The sequence below is a fragment of the Coregonus lavaretus genome (genome assembly GCF_964263955.1).
Source record: "Coregonus lavaretus genome assembly, chromosome: 7".
In the NCBI taxonomy this organism is placed as follows: Eukaryota; Metazoa; Chordata; class Actinopteri; order Salmoniformes; family Salmonidae; genus Coregonus; species Coregonus lavaretus.
Window position 1 is genome coordinate 11,125,941 of NC_139994.1, and position 20,677 is coordinate 11,146,617.

Below are 20,677 nucleotides of genomic sequence, written 5' to 3' on the forward strand. Positions count from 1 at the left end.
TAAGTGCATGAGCACATTCACACACACACACACACACACACACCTCCCCTCCCCCTCCACACAAACCACTGTTCATCAGGTAGCAGGAGAGCAAGGTCAGCCACTGATGGGGGAGATGGGAGCACTTTGCCACTACCTGTACAAACCTTAAGTTCTGCCTCAGCACATCCAGGAGTACAGATAGTAAAAGGCAGGCAGGGAGGGAGGGAAGGTGGCAGGGAGGCAGGCAGAGAGGGAGGCAAAGAGGGAGGGAGGGAGGGAGGTTATTTTCACTGGGGAGCTTGAGCCCGCATCACTGCTCTTTACCAGATACCAGACACCTACTGTACTGTAGAGGGATCCTAGAGAGGGAGGCAGGGAGGGAGGGAGGCGGAGGGATAAGGAGAGTGGAAGGGACAGAGGTGGAGAGTAGGCTGCTGGCGGATCAGCTTTACTCTGAGATGAAGAGATGGATGTCCGCCCCTGGCCCAGGCTAGCTGCCTGCTGTGCTGAGAGGAGTAAGGGATGAGAGGAGAAGGAGGAGAGGAGGGGGGAACGGCGGGCGGAGGTGTCTAAAAAACGCAATGGCTGCGCAGGGCGGCGAGGGAGAGTGTGACGCAAACAGCTGGTGACACTGCAGGACTGTCACCGTACTGTGCCACCAGGAACGTTATCGAACAGACATCTGGTCTACCACAAATGATCTGAGACCTCAACGTCTCTGTTTCTGTGTAGGAAGTAGTGTATGATAGGGACGTGAGTTTATTTTTTATTTTTGCAGTCTGACAAAGAGAAACTCAGGGCCCTAGTTAGAGGAGGCTATAACTTTTGGTCTATAATAAGAACCTAGGTTTTTTCCTGTTAATGTCACATGGTCAAAACATAACTCCAGGCTCTAGAAATAAGATGTACACTCTTAGAAGAAAAGGTGCCTAGAACCTAAAAGGGTTCTTTGGCTGTCCCCATAGGATAACCCTTTGAAGAACCCTTTTTGGTTCCAGGTAGAACCCTTTTGGGTTCCATGTTGAACCCTTTCCACAGAGGGTTCTACATGGAACCCAAAAAGGGTTCTCCTATGGGGAGCGCCGAAGAACCCTCTTGGAACCCTTTTTTCTAAGAGTGTACACACCAAACGAACATAGCACCACACCTGCTGTAGCCTTCTATGTGGGCCCATATTACTGTGGAAGAAATACACTGAGTATACCAAACATTAGGAACACCTTCCTAATATTGAGTTGCACCCCCCTACTTTTGCAGCCTCAATTTGTCGGGGCATGGACTCTACAAAGTGTCGAGAGAGTTCCACAAGGATGCTGATCCATGTTGACGCCAATGCTTCCCACAGTTGTGTCAAGTTGGCTGGATGTCCTTTGGGTGGTTTACCATTCTTGATACACATGGGAAACTGTTGAGCATGAAAAAACCCAGCAGCCTTGCAGTTCTTAACACAAACCGGTGCGCCTGGCCCCATTCAAAGGCACTTAAATCTTTTGTCTTGCCCATTTACCCTCTGAATGGCACACATACACAATCCATGTCTCAATTGTCTCAAGGCTTAAAAATCCTTCTTTAACCTGTCTCCTCTCCTTCATCTACACTGATTGAAGTGGATTTAACAAGTGACATCAATAAGGGATCACAGCTTTCACCTGGATTCACCTGGTCAGTGTATGTACAAACCAACACTCAAATGCCTTCATCTAACTCTCCTTGTATACATACAGAACATCTTATACTTTCAAAAGGAGGATACCTACTTCTCTCAGATAGAAATAGAGAATAACAAAATTTAAAAAATAGAAGTCCACCCATTATGGCCTCATTTACTGAAATGGGGACCCTCGTTCTAGTACTTCTATGTCTATGGTGTCGCTGCGGTGTGGATAAAGCGAGTTGTGTCCTGTTCCTCTCTCTGTGTATGACAAATGAGTTCCAGGTCTATCTGGGGTGATGTATTGGGCACAGCGGGGTACACACACACAAACACACACACACACACACACACACACACACACACACACACACACACAACGGGGTGCCTCAGGTGATTTGTGACTGAGAGATACAGCTCCCCTCAACCCTCCCTCTCCACCCTGTCCTGATTAAGGTTGTGTCCCAAATGGCACACCAATTCTGTACATAGTGCACAGAATAGGGTGGCTCTAGTCAAAGTAGTGCACCATATAGAGAATAGGGTGCCATTTGGGACGCAGCCTAAGTTGCTGTAATTTCATGAAAAGTCTTCAAAGGACCCACTGGACGTTTGTCAACGTGAGGTGAGATTAGATTTGACCTCTGTGAATTTCCCCACTTTCATCTTGACAGGGCTTTAAAACGGCGCCTGGGTGCACACACGTTTTAGGGAGGATGCTGTTATGTCAGTTTGCCTGCCTTACGTTAATATTAATAATGCTCTTTAAAGAAATGACGTGTTTTTTTGTGTGTTTTTTTTTTGTCTGTGATGGAATCTAAACTGTAGAGGAAAATTATTAAACATAAATTGCTAAATCTCCTTTGATCTATAGTTGTATAACTATAAAGTACTGCTAAAATACTATAAGAAATATATTTTTTCGTGCAACACAGTGCTTTGCTCTGCATTGGAGAAACCCTTGAAACGGATTTTACATCTCACTCCCCTGACAGTGTATTCAAAATCAGTAACAGTCGGATTTGATGTGGGAAAGATCAGTCATTCACATTTGTATTAGTATTTATTATAAATCCCCATTAGTTCCTGACAAGGCAGCAGCTACTCTTCCTGGGGTCCGGAAAAATTAAGTCAGTTATATAAAATTTTTAAAACATTACAATACATTTCACAACAGATTTCACAACACATTAAGTGTGTGCCCTCAGGCCACTACTCTACTACCACATACAGTATCTACAACACAAAAGCATCATGACATGGTTTCCATGGTTTCAGGTTTTAGTTTAGTATCTCAGTTTCCTCTCCCTGACTCCCTACACACACACTCGCACGCACGCACGCACGCACTCACACACACACACACACACACACACACACACACACACACACACACACACACACACACACGCACTAACACACACTCACTGTCTCACACACACCCACGCAGTCACACACACACACACTCACACTCTCCCATCCCCTGGTCCATGTCAGTCCTGAAGCTGCGCGCTTCAGCACTCGCCAGTCCCATTTTGTGAGTTTGTATGGCCTACCACTTTTAGGCTGAGCCGTTGTTGCTCCTAGAAGTTTCCACTTCACAATAACAGCATTTACAGTTGACCGGGGAAGCTCTAGCAGGGCAGAAATTTGACGAACTGACTTGTTGGAAAGGTGGCATCCTATGACGGTGCCACCTTGAAAGTCACTGAGCTCTTCAGTAAGGCCATTCTACTGCCAATGTTTGTCTATGGAAATTGCATGGCTGTGTGCTTGATATATGATATAATGACTGTTTAAAGTTACATTAAAGGCCTACTCCGTAGATTGAAAGACACTTGGTTTCATAACAAGCCATTTATAAGTGATATACTTCAAGAATCAATGGGTAAATCAGTAATTTAAACGGTCAAAAACGACTGTAAATATCACAGAGTGGGCCTCTCAGTGAGTGTTAATTAGTCATCAGCGATCATGTGTCAATCTCTTGTTTATCTGGCTGTTAAATCAAGTGATTGTTTCTCTGTGGTGTATTTCTTATTACCAGCTGTCACATAGCAGGCAGGCTCTGTGTGAGGTGATGAAATGTGAGAAGAAAATACGCTCCATTTTGGGTAAGCGAGCATGAGGTTAGGAAAGGTGGTAAATGAGATAGAGGGTAAGAGAAAGAGTGGACGAGGGATGCAGAAACACGGGGGGGGGGGGGGGGGGGGGGGGGTGAAAAGACAGTATGATAGAATTAAGTTTATCCCCTAGTCCTGTCATCTGTTTTTTTTTTATATAGGAGACAAGAGATAGACCATGAGAAGGGGAAAGGTGGAGAGAGAGAGAGAGAGAGAGAGAGAGAGAGACGGATAGATGTGATGCTGATATCCTCTGCACCTGAACCTGAAGCCTGTCATACGAGGCAGCGATGCTGGCCTAATAAAGAATAAAGAAAGATAGAGAAAAGATAGAGATAGAGAGAGACGGAGAGAGATGGAGATGGATGGAGAGATAGATGGAGTGATGTTCACAGGGCTCTGGTGCTGTTTAGAGGGAGGTTAATGAGTAGAAAGAGAGAGAGAGAGAGAGAGAGAGAGAGAGAGAGAGGGAGGATATTCTCCCCAGATGACAGAGCCGTACTGTTATCTCCCAGGCATGCCACCAGCCCCCCACCCCACCCCCACATTCTTCCGCCCTACCTCCTGTCAGCCATCTGTACAGTAATTAACCTCCATAGAGGTTTCAGCACTCAAAGAATAGCCCACAATTACACAGAACAATGTCATGTGTAATTGCGGGCTATTCTTTGGGTGCTGAAATCAGTCGTTTTTGATGCGACGTCGGAGCTCCAGTCCGCCCACACTAGTCGCCGCTCAACTCCATCGTCTCGTGGCTTCTGCTGGTGAGATGAGATGGTGTGTGTTTAGAAACACACACAACACCACACACACACACATACATTTTGTTATATCCTCGTGGGGACCTAAAATAAATGTCCATTCCAAATCCTATTTTCCCTAAACCTTACCGTAACCCTAACCGTAACCCTAACCGTAACCCTAACCCAAACCCTAAACCTAACTCCTAACCCTAAACCTGACCACTAACCCCTTATCCTAACCCTAATTGTAACCCTAACCCTAAACCTTCATTACAAAGAGGGAGCGAACAGCCCTGCTTGAACCCTGTTACCTTATCAATCAGGGGGAAAAAAAGGAGGGAGGGAGGGAGAGAAGGAGGGAGAGAAGGAAGTAGGAAATTATGGACTGAGTGAAAATGACAGAGGGAGGAAGGGAGGTAGAGAAGGAAGGAGGGAGGGAGGGATAGGTTGAGGGAGGAGGGAGAGAAGGAGGGAGGGAGGATGAGAGAGATCCCACAGCACTCTGCCTCACAACCCCGTCCTCACCTTGACTTTTTTCCCCCAATGACTTTTCTGATATCCACTTTATTGAGGAAAATGTTACTTAATATGACTGAATAAGAGCGTCTGCTAAATGACTAAAATGTAAAATGGGAGAAACGAAACCCTTCAGAGAAATCATTAGTGTGAGATGTATGGATATAATTAAGATGGTTCAGTTTTAATGAATCTCATTCATTCAGCTCGGCAGAAGGATCATGATACGCTCCAGTTTGTGTCTTTGTATTTAAGCTGGTCACACTTAGCCCATTTTGTTACTGGCAACACTGGCATATAGGCCTACTATGACTGGATCAGTACAATCAGAATGGTCCCTTTTATTCTCTACACATCCTCAGCAGCAGTTTTTCTACCATGAACTACCATGACTATGGATGTGTCCCAAATGGCACTACTATATAGTGCACTACTTTTCCCTATGTAGGGAATAGGGTTCCATTTGGGATGCAGACATTGTTGCGTGTAGGTCATATGCTTTATTTACCCCCTGCCGCCCCATTCCCCCACCACTAAGCTCCCGCTTGCAGCGCCAGCCCTTTGGTGCCCCCTCTGGTGGGCATCAACCCAGGCTGGTCACCGCAGCACCTGCCCACCCGTACCCATCTGGTGATGGCCTGCCTGTGTCTCCAGCCCAAGCAGCTGATCCCCCGATAATAAACCCACTCTGACCATCTGACAGGCAGTAGGAACAGACAGACAGCCTGCCAGCCAGGCAGCACAGACAACACAGACAGACAGTCGGGTGAATCGGAGCCCCTCTCCTCCCCACTCCCTCTCCTTCCCCACTCCCTTCTGACATGATGCCAGGACAGAGACAAGCATGCCAGGGAGGGAGGGAGGGAGTGGGGGAGAGCGAGAACGAGGAGGGAGGGAGGGAGGGAGGGAGAGAGGGATAGAGGGAGTGAGAGAGAAAAAGAGAGCGAGAGCAAGGGAGAGAGAGAACCATGGCCTGTGAGCCTCTGTGCCCCCCTCCCCATCCCTCCACTCCTCCACCACGCCGCATGTTCCTGGTCCCTTAAACAAAGCTGAGGTGTTGGCTCCCTCAGGGAAGACCCAGCAGCTATCATCATCACTTCTCTAACTCTGCCAGCCAGACGGATTATAATGAAGGCAAATGGAACAGAAGGGAAGTGAGAGAAATAAGGGCTGTCAGGACAGTAAGGGCAAAGGATTAACTTTGGGACTAGTGATTTGTGTTAAGTAGTGTAGTTAGAAGAGGAAGTGTCTAAGCTACAGAGCAATTTTGCCACTCAAATTGAAACAGAAATTAGCATTTCGATCCATTGAAACAAATGAATAGATGGTGTCCATGTTAGTTACTACGCCATGAAGATTAAGGCCGAGTTCCAGGCTGACTACATTGCAGGCGCATGCCAAATCTCCCAACACCTGGATAGATGTTTAACATATCAGCTAACCGCATCATATGATATAACAATCTGACAGTGAAGTCGGCCTGGAACTCACCCTGAGAATTCTTTGCATCTCAGCACCAGGGAAACAGTCTAAGATAAATATCCAACTAGCCAGTAATGATACTGAATGATACTGTTCCACGTCATTATTATCAATCAATACTGTGTACATACCATTTCCACAAGGTATAGGCCTATAAAACATCCCCTGCAAAGTATCTTTGCTATGTCTTCAGCACCTTAGCCATTATAGGAAAAAGAGGGAGGGAGGGAGGGATTGGACCAGAGGGAGGGAGGGATTGGACCAGAGAGAGGGAGGGATTGGACCAGATGGAGGGAGGGAGTTAACCAGAGGGAGGGAGGGAGTGTACCAGAGAGAGGGAGGGAGTGGACCAGAGGGAGGGAGAGCAGCCTCTATAAAGAAAATAAATATGGGCCTCCTCCTTCCTCCTCCTCCTGTACTACGCTATGTGGATACACTAGTATTGTCAACTAGAAAGCAGGCCAAACAGTGTGTGTGTGTTTCAGCCTCAGCTCCCTGAATCATAAACACTGCTAGGGTCCAGTACCCACCTTCCCTCTGACAACAATATGGCTGCAGTACCACGTCCAAGGAAATCCAATTTGCTGGATTGACCATTTGTGCTCGTAACACAGGAGTGTGCTCGACAAGAAAAATAGTTATCTCGCAAGTTTTTTGGGGACAGTTCCATTTTTTGACAGGAGTCAAAGATGTTATGAAAGTGCACCTCTGACACGGTTACCATTCCATTTCCTGTGTGATGTGGATTTGTGGATGTGAGCTGGTTAGTTTTGCTCATGATCTCTGAAGTATGGGCTCTGAGGTTGGAGTAGAACTCTACAGTGTGTGAAAGCACCCTTGGTAAATTAATAGTCACCATTGGCCGTTGTCCCTACAACCCTCTCCAAACCCCCAACACTCATACCTTTATGTAAATCCTTATTTTGAGTAAGATCAAGTGTCAACAACAACCACAGAGTTGCCGTTGACGCTAAACCAATCAATCCTAAAATATAAACGTTTGAGCACGTAAACATCAGCTATATTCAAAGAAAGTAGTTCTAGAATACACAACATTCTTGTTGTCCTGTATCCCATCACCATCCCTTGGAGCTCATCCTTGGCACGAGGAAGTTTCTCCTAGATATAAATCTAGGATCAGCTTTCCATCCCCAATCCTAACCTTAACCATTAGTGGGGAAATGCAAAACTGACCCAAGATCAGCATCTTAGGGCAACTTCACCCTACTCCAAAGCCCCTCCCCTGCTCATGACTCAGGTAGAATGACTCAGGGCTGTGATTGGTGGATGTCCTTGGGGAGGCCAGGCTTTGACAGATTGGATAATTAACTATGGGGCTCTTATGGATTTCCTGCCTAGCATTGATGTTGCAGAGCCGTGATCATGCTTCCTGCCTCAGTCTGTAAATCTCTCAGCCTTGTCTGGCTGGCTGGCTGGCTGGCTGGCTGCTATCTTTGAGCCCTGAACCACCTCAGTGCTGTACAAGTACAAGTGCTATACACATAGGCAGGCAGGCACATACACACACACATATTCAGATACATGCAGATACATGCTCTCTGACTCACTCTGCTCTCTCTCCTCTCACTGGCTGGGTGTGTTTGTGTGGATAGGGCTTGTTTGTGTATGTGTGTGTGGGCCTGGTTGTTTTTGTGTGTGTGTGTGTTGTGGGTGTACATGCGTGCATTTGTGTGTGTTGATGTGTGTGTGTGCCGTGAAGTGGGCCTGTATTTACAGTATGCCAGAGAGCTCTTAGACCAGGATCAGGGGACCAGGAGAACAGAGAGAGAGAGAGGGAGGGAAAGATATATATATATATATATATATATATATATATATATATATATATATATATATATATATGTATATATATATATATATATATATATATATATAGAGAGAGAGAGAGAGAGAGAGAGAGAGGGCGAGGAGGTCCTCTCACCTGAGGACGAGCGCTGCCGCTGATCAGGTGGCCTGGCTCAGGAGCACGGGGGACGTTTCACACTGTCTGCTCTCGTTAGCTCTCCCCCTCTACAGCTACAGACACCAGGCAGAACTGAACAACTAAAGAGATAGAAGAGGAAATAAGAGATATAACCTGGAGTAGAGGAGGATGATGATAAATAGAGGGAGGATGAGAGGTTTGAAATACACCATACATCAATACATACGCAGTACCCACAGACAGACCACTGACATATTTGAGCGTACAGTAGACTAGTCCTTGGAGAACATAACCTACATAGAGAGTTCCCAGTATCAACATAGGACTACAGGCTACAGACTACAGAGATACAGTAGAGACCAGCTCTGTTTCTGAGCATAACACAACCAATTAAACACAGCACAGCAATTAAACAGCCATAACACAGGGCTCATAGCAACCAGGCCTCAAAGGACTCAATTATTGCACTCTCAGCTAGCAGTGGCAGAGGGAGATGAGAGAGGGAGATGAGAGAGGGAGATGAGAGAGGGAGATGAGGGAGGGATGGAGGGAGGGAGGGAGGGAGGGGGGAGGAGAGAGAGAGAGAGAGAGAGAGAGAGAGAGAGAGAGAGAGAGAGAGAGAGAGAGAGAGAGAGAGAGATATTATAAGAAAGAGATTAATGTGGTTTAGTTGTCCCTCTGCTGGGAGGAGAGGAGAGGTTGAGAGGTTGTCCCTCTCTTCACTGGCTGTCATGGGTAATGCATCATGGGTACTGCAGGATCATGATGAATCCATGTAGATGGTAAAGATTTAAAAAATTCAGAGAACTGGAATCTAGTCTTCATTGTGGCAGCACTAACAGTTGACCGGGGCAGCTCTAGCAGGGCAGAAATTTGACGAACTGACTTGTTGGAAAGGTGGCATCCTATGACGGTGCCACATTGAAAGTCACTTTTGGCCATGTAGTGTATATACATTTTCTAATGGTATCAGGTATTTATTTTTTATTTTGTGTTAAAATAAAGAAAATTATATGTTCATCATTTGCAAAAATACACTGGGTGTATTTGCATATATGAAAACATTAACATAAAGGGTTGGAACAGGGCTGCAACCACTAAAACATCCTCTGTCTAGAAGGCCTACCTGTACTCACCTGCGCTGTCTAGACTGCTTCATTAATTACTGTTGTTGTCACGTTCTGTTGCATAATTCAACAAGTGTGTCAATAGCAGGATATCCTCAGATTAAAAATCAACACGCTTGGCTCTAGATTACACCCATCTATACATACTTTACATTGTTTGCGAGGTCAAACAGAATATCACTATAATCTGAGTGTTCATTTTCGTAAATTGATTTCGTTTAATTGTAAACATTTCAACTATATCAAATGATAAATTTTTTCAATTCCACAAAAAATGAATCCCTGAACCCATCAAAATAAAGTTATCTTTCTTATCTTTCTTGTGATGTAAAGATGATTATGATTGTCATGTCAAGATGATATGTTAAATCCCAGCCGAAGCTTTAACATTCTTATAGATGCAACGGAAACACAATGTATTCCATTGAGCCCATTTCAGCCATTACCGGGTGTGTTTGACAGGTCATTACAAACATTTCCACGGTCGTAACGTTAATGTGAAAACACGACAGGCACAAGCAAGAGTATGAAAGAGTCGCAGGAGTAAAATTAAAGTAATCAATCCAGCGAGATGTAAGTGACAAGCGGATTTTGCACCCCTCAAACACAGGAAATAGATGGCTAAAAAAGACAGATCCTCAGGTGGGCGGGGCATGTGCGTTGCTAGTTTAATTGTTTTTGTAAAACTAAAGCACACACACAAGCACAAGAAAAAGATAAGAAGATTGCATCCTGTTCTGTGCGACAAATTAAACCGGTCATTATAATTTGTGTTAATATTGTGTTGAATCATAGTTTCATTTGATGTTATTAGGTCCTGGAGCGTGGCAATATCTCTCCAAGCAAAATAACACTGTCAAACACAAACGCACACACACACACACACACACACACACATACATACATACACACACACACATGCACATACACACACACAAACACACACAACACATATTGCACCTCTTGCTCATCTCATTGGCTTTGCTAAATAGCAGCTCCTGTTTAATGAATGTTAACATGCAGGATAATATCCGGGGTAAAATATGATACAACCTAGCTGGAGTTTAATCAATATAGACCCTATCTAAACGCTGCGCGCATGCACGCACACACACACAAGCACGTACACACACACACTCACACACACACACACAGCTAATGCTGGAGATATAGTGATAGTGATATGGCCTACCAGTAAATGGGATGACTGTAAAAACGGATGTGTTACAGTACATGGCAGGACGTTGGGATACTATGTAGAGCACTGGATCTGTCACCATCGTTTAAGGACGGGTCAGACCAAGGCGCAGCGTGAAAAGCATACATGTTTATTACAACGATAAACACACGAACAAAACAACGTAACGTGAAGTCCGAAGGCTAACCACAATACAAGCCTCTAACACGGAACAAGAACCCACAACTAATGAGTGCCAACAGGCTACTTAAGTATGATCCCCAATCAGAGACAACGAGCGACAGCTGCCTCTGATTGGGAATCACACCCGGCCAAACATAGAAATACACAACCTAGAAAGAGAACATAGAAAATACAACGTAGAACTCCACACCCTAACTCAACATACTAGAGTCCCATACATCAGGGTGTGACAGGATCAACACAGGAAAAAGAGTGATTACATACTTGATTTATGCCGTTGATTTAAGGATGGTTTCCCATGCACAGATTAAGCCTAGTCCAATACTAAATATCATTCTCAATAGAGATTCTCCATTAAAATGCATGTTTATTCCAGGACTAGGCCTAGTCTGTGTCCCGGAAGCAGCCCTTTATGTTGGGGGATATTTTTAGGCTGGCCCTAGTTTGTAGTAGTGGGCTTTAGCTGTATAGTATAGTAGTGGGTTGTAGCTGCAGAGTATAGTATAGTAGTGTGATGTAGAGTATAGTATATTAGTGGGTTGTAGAGTATAGTATAGTAGTGGTCTGTAGCTGTATAGTATAGTAGTGGGCTGTAGATTATAGTATAGTAGTGGGATGTAGCTGTATAGTATAGTAGTTGGCTGTAGAGTATAGTATAGTAGTGTGCTGTAGGTGTATAGTATAGTAGTGGGCTATAGAGTATAGTATAGTAATGGCCTGTAGAATATAGTATAGTATAGTAGTGGGCTGTAGAGTATAGTATAATAGTGTGCTGTAGCACTACTATACTATAGTAGTTGATTATAGTAGTTGGCTGTAGCTCTAGATACTGAGTATAATAGTGGGCTGTATAGTATAGTAGTGGGCTGTATCTGTATAGTATAGTAGTGGGCTTAGAGTATAGTATAGTAGTGGGCTGTAATTGTATAGTATAGTATAGTAGTGGGCTGTAGCTGTATAGTATAGTAGTGGGATGTAGAGTATAGTATAGTAGTGGGCTGTATCTGTATAGTATAGTAGTGAGATTTAGCTGTATAGTATAGTAGTGGACTGTAGTTGTAGAGTATAGTAATGGGCTGTAGCTGTATAGTATAGTAGTGGGCTTTAGCTGTATAGTATAGTAGTGGACTGTAGTTGTAGAGTATAGTAATGGGATGTAGCTGTATAGTATAGTAGTGGGCTGTAGCTGTAGAATATAATAGTGGGCTGTAGCTGTATAGTGTAGTATTGAGCTGTAGCTGTATAGGATAGTAGTGGGATGTAGAGTATAGTATAGTAGTGGACTGTAGTTGTAGAGTATAGTAATGGGCTGTAGCTGTATAGTATAGTAGTGGACTGTAGTTGTAGAGTATAGTAATGGGATGTAGCTGTATAGTATAGTAGTGGGCTGTAGCTGTAGAATATAATAGTGGGCTGTAGCTGTATAGTGTAGTATTGAGCTGTAGCTGTATAGGATAGTAGTGGGATGTAGAGTATAGTATAGTAGTGGACTGTAGTTGTAGAGTATAGTAATGGGCTGTAGCTGTATAGTATAGTAGTGGGCTTTAGCTGTATAGTATAGTAGTGGGATGTAGAGACTGAGTATAGTAGTGGGCTGTAGCTGTAGAATATAATAGTGGGCTGTAGCTGTATAGGATAGTAGTGGGCTGTAACTGTATAGTATAGTAGTGGGCTGTAGCTGTATAGTAAAGTATAGTAGTTGGCTGTAGAGTATAGCAGTTGGCTGTAGCTGTATAGTATAGTAGTTGGCTGTAGAGTATAGTATAGTAGTTGGCTGTAGCTGTATAGTATAGTAGTTGGCTGTAGAGTATAGTATAGTAGTGGGCTGTAGCTGTATAGTATAGTAGTGGGTTGTAGAGTATAGTATAGTAGTGGGCTGTAGCTGTATAGTATAGTAGTTGGCTGTAGAGTATAGCAGTTGGCTGTAGCTGTATAGTATAGTAGTTGGCTGTAGAGTATAGTATAGTAGTTGGCTGTAGCTGTATAGTAAAGTATAGTAGTTGGCTGTAGAGTATAGCAGTTGGCTGTAGCTGTATAGTATAGTAGTGGGCTGTAGCTGTATAGTATAGTAGTGGGCTGTAGCTGTATAGTATAGTAGTGGGCTGTAGCTGTATAGTAAAGTATAGTAGTTTGCTGTAGAGTATAGCAGTTGGCTGTAGCTGTATAGTATAGTAGTTGGCTGTAGAGTATAGTATAGTAGTTGGCTGTAGCTGTATAGTAAAGTATAGTAGTTGGCTGTAGAGTATAGCAGTTGGCTGTAGCTGTATAGTATAGTAGTTGGCTGTAGAGTATAGTATAATAGTTGGCTGTAGCTGTATAGTAAAGTATAGTAGTTGGCTGTAGAGTATAGCAGTTGGCTGTAGCTGTATAGTATAGTAGTTGGCTGTAGAGTATAGCAGTTGGCTGTAGCTGTATAGTATAGTAGTTGGCTGTAGAGTGTAGTATAGTAGTGGGCTGTAGCTGTAGAATACGCACACACGCATACACACACACACACACACACACACACACACACACACACACACACACACCATCTTAGTGTCTGTGTGTGTAAATATGCTGTCAGTGTCTTATTCTTGAGTCGGCTCCTACAGCCATACATCTGCTGCTGGAGGAGAGCCAGACTCCATGTTTCTCTGTTTGGACTGTGTTTGCTTGCGTCCCAAATGACACCCTATTCCCTACGTAGTTTGCTACTTTTGACCAGGGCTCTAGTCAAAAGTAGTGCACTATATAGGGAATAGGATACCATTTGGGATGCTTCCTGTGCCTCTCTTCCTGCAAGAAGGGCGAGAAGAGAGGGTGCTCTAATGTCTTGTTATATCTGATGGCTTATCCTGGGTGGTGCTCTTGTCGTGTGTGTCCTTGGCTCAACCACGATGTATGATGGCCCGTCGAGCCACAAATCTCAATTATGTCCTCTGGATAAGAAATTTGCTGTTAGTTTAGAGGTGGAAGTGGATGTATCCCACAAAGGCTTGCAGGGCTGTTGTGGGGGGTGGGGTGGCGGGGGGGGGGGGGGGGGGGGGGGGGGGGGGGGGTGTATGCGTGTGTGTGTCCCAGCTAACCAGCCCAGGCGGCAGATGGGTGCTCTGATTAAAACTGGGTTATGATGGAGCATTAAATTAATGAATAGCTGCAATAAAATCATTTGGGCTCCGACAACAAAGGGAGGAATCTGACATAGTGCGCGGATTAATGCGTGATTTGCATATTTAAATGGAAACAATGTTCAGGGTTAGCTGCCTGGTCTAATGATGCATTTAGATTCTAATAACTCAGTTAGGGCAGCTTCCAGCAGGAACCAAACACGCCAGGTGTGTGTGTTTGTGTATGCGTGTGTGTGTGCACGCGCCCGTGTGTGTGCACGCGCCCGTGTGTATTTGTGCGCCCGTGTGTGTTTGAAGTCCCATCGTTTGAAGTCTGAGTTCATACTGTTCCCCCATTCTCCAGAGGGGGAAACATATTTTACAATTGAATTGAACCTTTTGTTGATTCTGTCCATTTATTGCCCCTGAGTGTTCCTTCCTCCCTTCCCAGGAGCTGAATGACCTGAGTGGTCCGGAGCCTGGTGGTTTTCTGTTCAACCTGATCATTAATTGCACCCACCTGGTGTCCCAGGTCTAAATCAGTCCCTGATTAGAGTGGAACAATGAGAAAAAAACACAGTAGAACTGACTTTGAGGTCCAGAGTTGAGTTTGAGGGCTCTAGTCTATCCCAGACAGATCTACTGTAGGATACTGCTATATCTAGTCTATCCCAGAGAGATTTATTGTAGGATACTGCTATATCTAGTCTATCCCAGAGAGATCTACTGTAGGATACTGCTATATCTAGTCTATCCCAGAGAGATCTACTGTAGGATACTGCTATATCTAGTCTATCCCAGAGAGATCTACTGTAGGATACTGCTATATCTAGTCTATCCCAAAGAGATCTACTGTAGGATACTGCTATATCTAGTCTATCCCAGAGAGATCTACTGTAGGATACTGCTATATCTAGTCCATCTTAGAGAGATCTACTGTAGGATACTGCTATATCTAGTCTATCTTAGAGAGATCTACTGTAAGATTCTGCTATATCTAGTCTATCCCAGAGAGATCTACTGTAGGATACTGCTATATCTAGTCTATCCCAGAGAGATCTACTGTAGGATACTGCTATATCTAGTCTATCCCAGAGAGATCTACTGTAGGATACTGCTATATCTAGTCCATCTTAGAGAGATCTACTGTAGGATACTGCTATATCTAGTCTATCTTAGAGAGATCTACTGTAGGATACTGCTATATCTAGTCTATCCCAGAGAGATCTACTGTAGGATACTGCTATATCTAGTCTATCCCAGAGAGATTTATTGTAGGATACTGCTATATCTAGTCTATCCCAGAGAGATCTACTGTAGGATACTGCTATATCTAGTCTATCCCAGAGAGATCTACTGTAGGATACTGCTATATCTAGTCTATCCCAGAGAGATCTACTGTAGGATACTGCTATATCTAGTCTATCCCAGAGAGATCTACTGTAGGATACTGCTATATCTAGTCTATCCCAGAGAGATCTACTGTAGGATACTGCTATATCTAGTCCATCTTAGAGAGATCTACTGTAGGATACTGCTATATCTAGTCCATCTTAGAGAGATCTACTGTAGGATACTGCTATATCTAGTCTATCCCAGAGAGATCTACTGTAGGATACTGCTATATCTAGTCTATCCCAGAGAGATCTACTGTAGGATACTGCTATATCTAGTCTATCCCAGAGAGCTCTACTGTAGGATACTGCTATATCTAGTCTATCCCAGAGAGATCTACTGTAGGATACTGCTATATCTAGTCTATCCCAGAGAGATCTACTGTAGGATACTGCTATATCTAGTCTATCCCAGAGAGATCTACTGTAGGATACTGCTATATCTAGTCTATCCCAGAGAGATCTACTGTAGGATACTGCTATATCTAGTCCATCTTAGAGAGATCTACTGTAGGATACTGCTATATCTAGTCTATCCCAGAGAGATTTATTGTAGGATACTGCTATATCTAGTCTATCCCAGAGAGATCTACTGTAGGATACTGCTATATCTAGTCTATCCCAGAGAGATCTACTGTAGGATACTGCTATATCTAGTCCATCTTAGAGAGATCTACTGTAGGATACTGCTATATCTAGTCCATCTTAGAGAGATCTACTGTAGGATACTGCTATATCTAGTCCATCTTAGAGAGATCTACTGTAGGATACTGCTATATCTAGTATATCTTAGAGAGATCTACTGTAGGATACTGCTATATCTAGTCCATCTTAGAGAGATCTTCTGTAGGATACTGCTATATCTAGTCTATCCCAGAGAGATCTACTGTAGGATACTGCTATATCTAGTCTATCCCAGAGAGATCTACTGTAGGATACTGCTATATCTAGTCTATCCCAGAGAGATCTACTGTAGGATACTGCTATATCTAGTCTATCCCAGAGAGATTTATTGTAGGATACTGCTATATCTAGTCTATCCCAGAGAGATCTACTGTAGGATACTGCTATATCTAGTCTATCCCAGAGAGATCTACTGTAGGATACTGCTATATCTAGTCTATCCCAGAGAGATCTACTGTAGGATACTGCTATATCTAGTCCATCTTAGAGAGATCTACTGTAGGATACTGCTATATCTAGTCCATCTTAGAGAGATCTACTGTAGGATACTGCTATATCTAGTCCATCTTAGAGAGATCTACTGTAGGATACTGCTATATCTAGTCTATCTTAGAGAGATCTACTGTAGGATACTGCTATATCTAGTCCATCTTAGAGAGATCTTCTGTAGGATACTGCTATATCTAGTCTATCCCAGAGAGATCTACTGTAGGATACTGCTATATCTAGTCTATCCCAGAGAGATCTACTGTAGGATACTGCTATATCTAGTCTATCCCAGAGAGATCTACTGTAGGATACTGCTATATCTAGTCTATCCCAGAGAGATTTATTGTAGGATACTGCTATATCTAGTCTATCCCAGAGAGATCTACTGTAGGATACTGCTATATCTAGTCTATCCCAGAGAGATCTACTGTAGGATACTGCTATATCTAGTCTATCCCAGAGAGATCTACTGTAGGATACTGCTATATCTAGTCTATCCCAGAGAGATCTACTGTAGGATACTGCTATATCTAGTCTATCCCAGAGAGATCTACTGTAGGATACTGCTATATCTAGTCTATCCCAGAGAGATCTACTGTAGGATACTGCTATATCTAGTCTATCCCAGAGAGATCTACTGTAGGATACTGCTATATCTAGTCCATCTTAGAGAGATCTACTGTAGGATACTGCTATATCTAGTCCATCTTAGAGAGATCTACTGTAGGATACTGCTATATCTAGTCCATCTTAGAGAGATCTACTGTAGGATACTGCTATATCTAGTCTATCTTAGAGAGATCTACTGTAGGATACTGCTATATCTAGTCCATCTTAGAGAGATCTTCTGTAGGATACTGCTATATCTAGTCTATCTTAGAGAGATCTACTATAGGATACTGCTATATCTAGTCTATCTTAGAGAGATCTACTGTAGGATACTGCTATATCTAGTCCATCTTAGAGAGATCTACTGTAGGATACTGCTATATCTAGTCCATCTTAGAGAGATCTTCTGTAGGATACTGCTATATCTAGTCTATCTTAGAGAGATCTACTATAGGATACTGCTATATCTAGTCTATCTTAGAGAGATCTACTATAGGATACTGCTATATTTAGTCTATCTTAGAGAGATCTACTGTTGGTTACTGTTCTATCTAGTCTATCTTAGAGGACCTGAATGGTTAAATTAAATCAGTCCTTTGGACTTGTCTAACAGGGCTTGTTCATTGCTTTTTAAATCAGTCGCCGATTTATCGCCCACCAAGGGAATTACACTGTCTTCATAGTTTCCTCTGTCTATTGCTATCAATTTGGTTTGTGTGTGTGTGCGTGTGTGTGTGCGTGTGTGCATGCGTGCCGTGCGTGCATGTGTGTGTGTGTGTGTTGGTGTCATGGTGCGGAGGCCAAGGGACCATCCCTGTACGAGAAGGATTAGCCCGGGAATGGGATTATGACGAGTCATAAAGTTCAACAATGGTCACATCAGATGGAAGGATGGCAGAGGGCAGTTGGCTGTAGACGCTGATCTTTGGTCTGTGTTACTTTTTCCCCACTAATGGTGAAGGTTAGGATTGGGGAAATGAAAGCTGGTCCTAGATCTCACCCTCTCTCCCTCCCTGCCTCTTTCCCTCCCTGCCTCCCTGCATCTCACCCTCTCTCCCTCCCTGCATCTCTCCCTCCCTGCCTCTCTCGCTCCCTGCCTCTCTCACTCCCTGCCTCCCTGCCTCCCTGCCTCTCTCCCTCCCTGCCTCTCTCCCTCCCTGCCTGCCTCCCTCCCTCCCTGCATCTCACCCTCCCTCCCTCCCTCCCTCCCTCCCTCCCTCCCTCCCTCCCTCCCTCCCTCCCTGCCTCCCTCCCTGCCTCCCTGCCTCCCTGCATCTCACCCTCTCTCCCTCCCTGCATCTCTCCCTCCCTGCCTCTCTCGCTCCCTGCCTCTCTCACTCCCTGCCTCTCTCCCTCCCTGCATCTCTCCCTGCCTCTCTCCCTCCCTGCCTCTCTCCCTCCCTGCATCTCTCCCTCCCTGCCTCTCTCCCTCCCTGCCTCTCTCCCTCCATGCCTCTCTCCCTCCATGCCTCTCTCCCTGCCTGCCTCCCTCCCTCCCTCCCTCCCTCCCTCCCTCCCTCCCTCCCTCCCTCCCTCCCTGCCTCTTTCCCTCCCTGCCTCCCTGCCTCCCTGCATCTCACCCTCTCTCCCTCCCTGCCTCTCTCCCTCCCTGCATCTCTCCCTCCCTGCCTCTCTCCCTCCCTGCATCTCTCCCTGCCTCTCTCCCTCCCTGCCTCTCTCCCTCCCTGCATCTCTCCCTCCCTGCCTCTCTCCCTCCCTGCCTCTCTCCCTCCATGCCTCTCTCCCTCCTGCCTCTCTCCCTCTCTGCCTCTCTCCCTCCCTGCATCTCTCCCTCCCTGCCTCTCTCCCTCCCTGCCTCTCTCCCTCCATGCCTCTCTCCCTCCATGCCTCTCTCCCTCCCTGCCTCTCTCCCTCCATGCCACTCTTCCTGCTGCCGCCTCTGCTTTGGGCCCCTCGGCTCTGCCTGCTGCAGGCTGTTGCTTGGCAACCCCCAAACAGCTTCCCTTGGGTTCTAAAGGGTTCTAATGTTCCTGCCTGTTCTGATCTCTGATTGGATGGATGGAAGCCCATGGATGCCGATGCCCAGTTTTCCATATTTTACACAGAAGTTTTATCAGTGTTATTAGTTGTAGAGGGCATGTCGCAGCAGCAATGGTAGCAGTAGAAGGCTGTGCATCCCAAATGGCACCCTATTCTCTTTTGTAGTGCAATACTTTTGACCAGGACCCATAGGGTGAATAGGGTGCCCTTTGGGACGCATACATGGTGGTGATTGTGCTTAGCTGTTTAGCTCTTCAGGTTAATATTATCACTAGTGGCGCAGTTCCAATGTCCATACTAGTAAACTACTTTAATGAAGTAATGTATTGGGCATGCATTCTAAGTGGCATGCCAGTATGGATATTGGAAGGTAGCCCAAGACTACTTATAGGAGAAACCGTCAGAGCTCCATGAGACGTAGAAGTCTTTGTCTTATTCGGTGGTGTTTAGTATTCTGTCATTTGACCTAATGTGGTAAGGGTTAAAGCCACAATACTGAATTCATGTTTGAAATTAAATCACTATTGAACAACAGTAAATAAAACAGATTCTACCTTTTAAAGGCACCACAGAGCAATGAACATTGTACCTATCTGGTTCGTTCTGTAATCTGTACTGAAAATAGCAGTTTGGCCAACAGTTTGACATTAATCATATCACAGAGTTCCATGACCTCTTTATTTATGCGTCCTCCTCTCTTCTCCTCTCCCCCCATCCTCCTCTCCTTTCTCCTGTGTGCATCATTGGCAGAACATACCATTAAAAATAGCGTCCCCTCCCCTCCGTCATCTGCCCCACTTTGTTGTCACCACTCGCTACTTCAACTTTCTTCCCCGGCAGCTTTTGTAGAAAGAAACCCTCGACTCCCATCTCTGAATATCACCCCAGAGGTAATGGACTATTGGGCGTCCCAAAATACTCTGAGACAGAGGCACGTTGTTGGTTGGTTACGTTCACATATTTTGACCAGGCCCCATATGCAGGGTCATACGTCTGGGCGTGATATGCTTTTAAAGTTCCCTTTCGGTGTAGTCGGTACATGCAGCTTTTATGTTTCCTTTTAGGACATTAGAAGTACCAACGGTCATCTCTGTAGACTTGTTGCTCTGACGTCATTGTTTCTGATGCAAGGTTGTCATCTGGCTCTGGCTGCGTTCCAAATGGCACCCTATTCCCTATATAGTGCACTACTTTATTTTCTTGGAGCAGTCCCACTCCTCACATATTTTCTGTTTATGGGATAAGACAGGTAAAGAGGTAGAGATAGGGGAGAGAGTGTGCTGAAATAACAGTGGGCCGTATTCAAACCCATACTGCAGCGGTATATGAGATCTGGAGGCAGCAGCTTAGACCACCCTAGGCCACATAGAGTACTACATAGGGAATAGGGTGCCATTTGGGACGCAGCCTTTGTCTCAGCTAGGTAACATTACGGCAGACTTGTGTGTGTATAGCGACTGT

General features: G+C 44.7%; 1 protein-coding gene across 1 annotated transcript in view; it reads left to right on the forward strand.

Annotated features, from left to right (window-relative positions):
* Window positions 1-20,677, forward strand: part of LOC311131885 (gamma-aminobutyric acid type B receptor subunit 2-like) — a gene marked incomplete at both ends in the record, with an annotated part of 203,946 nt that overhangs the window by 161,470 nt on the left and 21,799 nt on the right. The window lies entirely within an intron of this gene.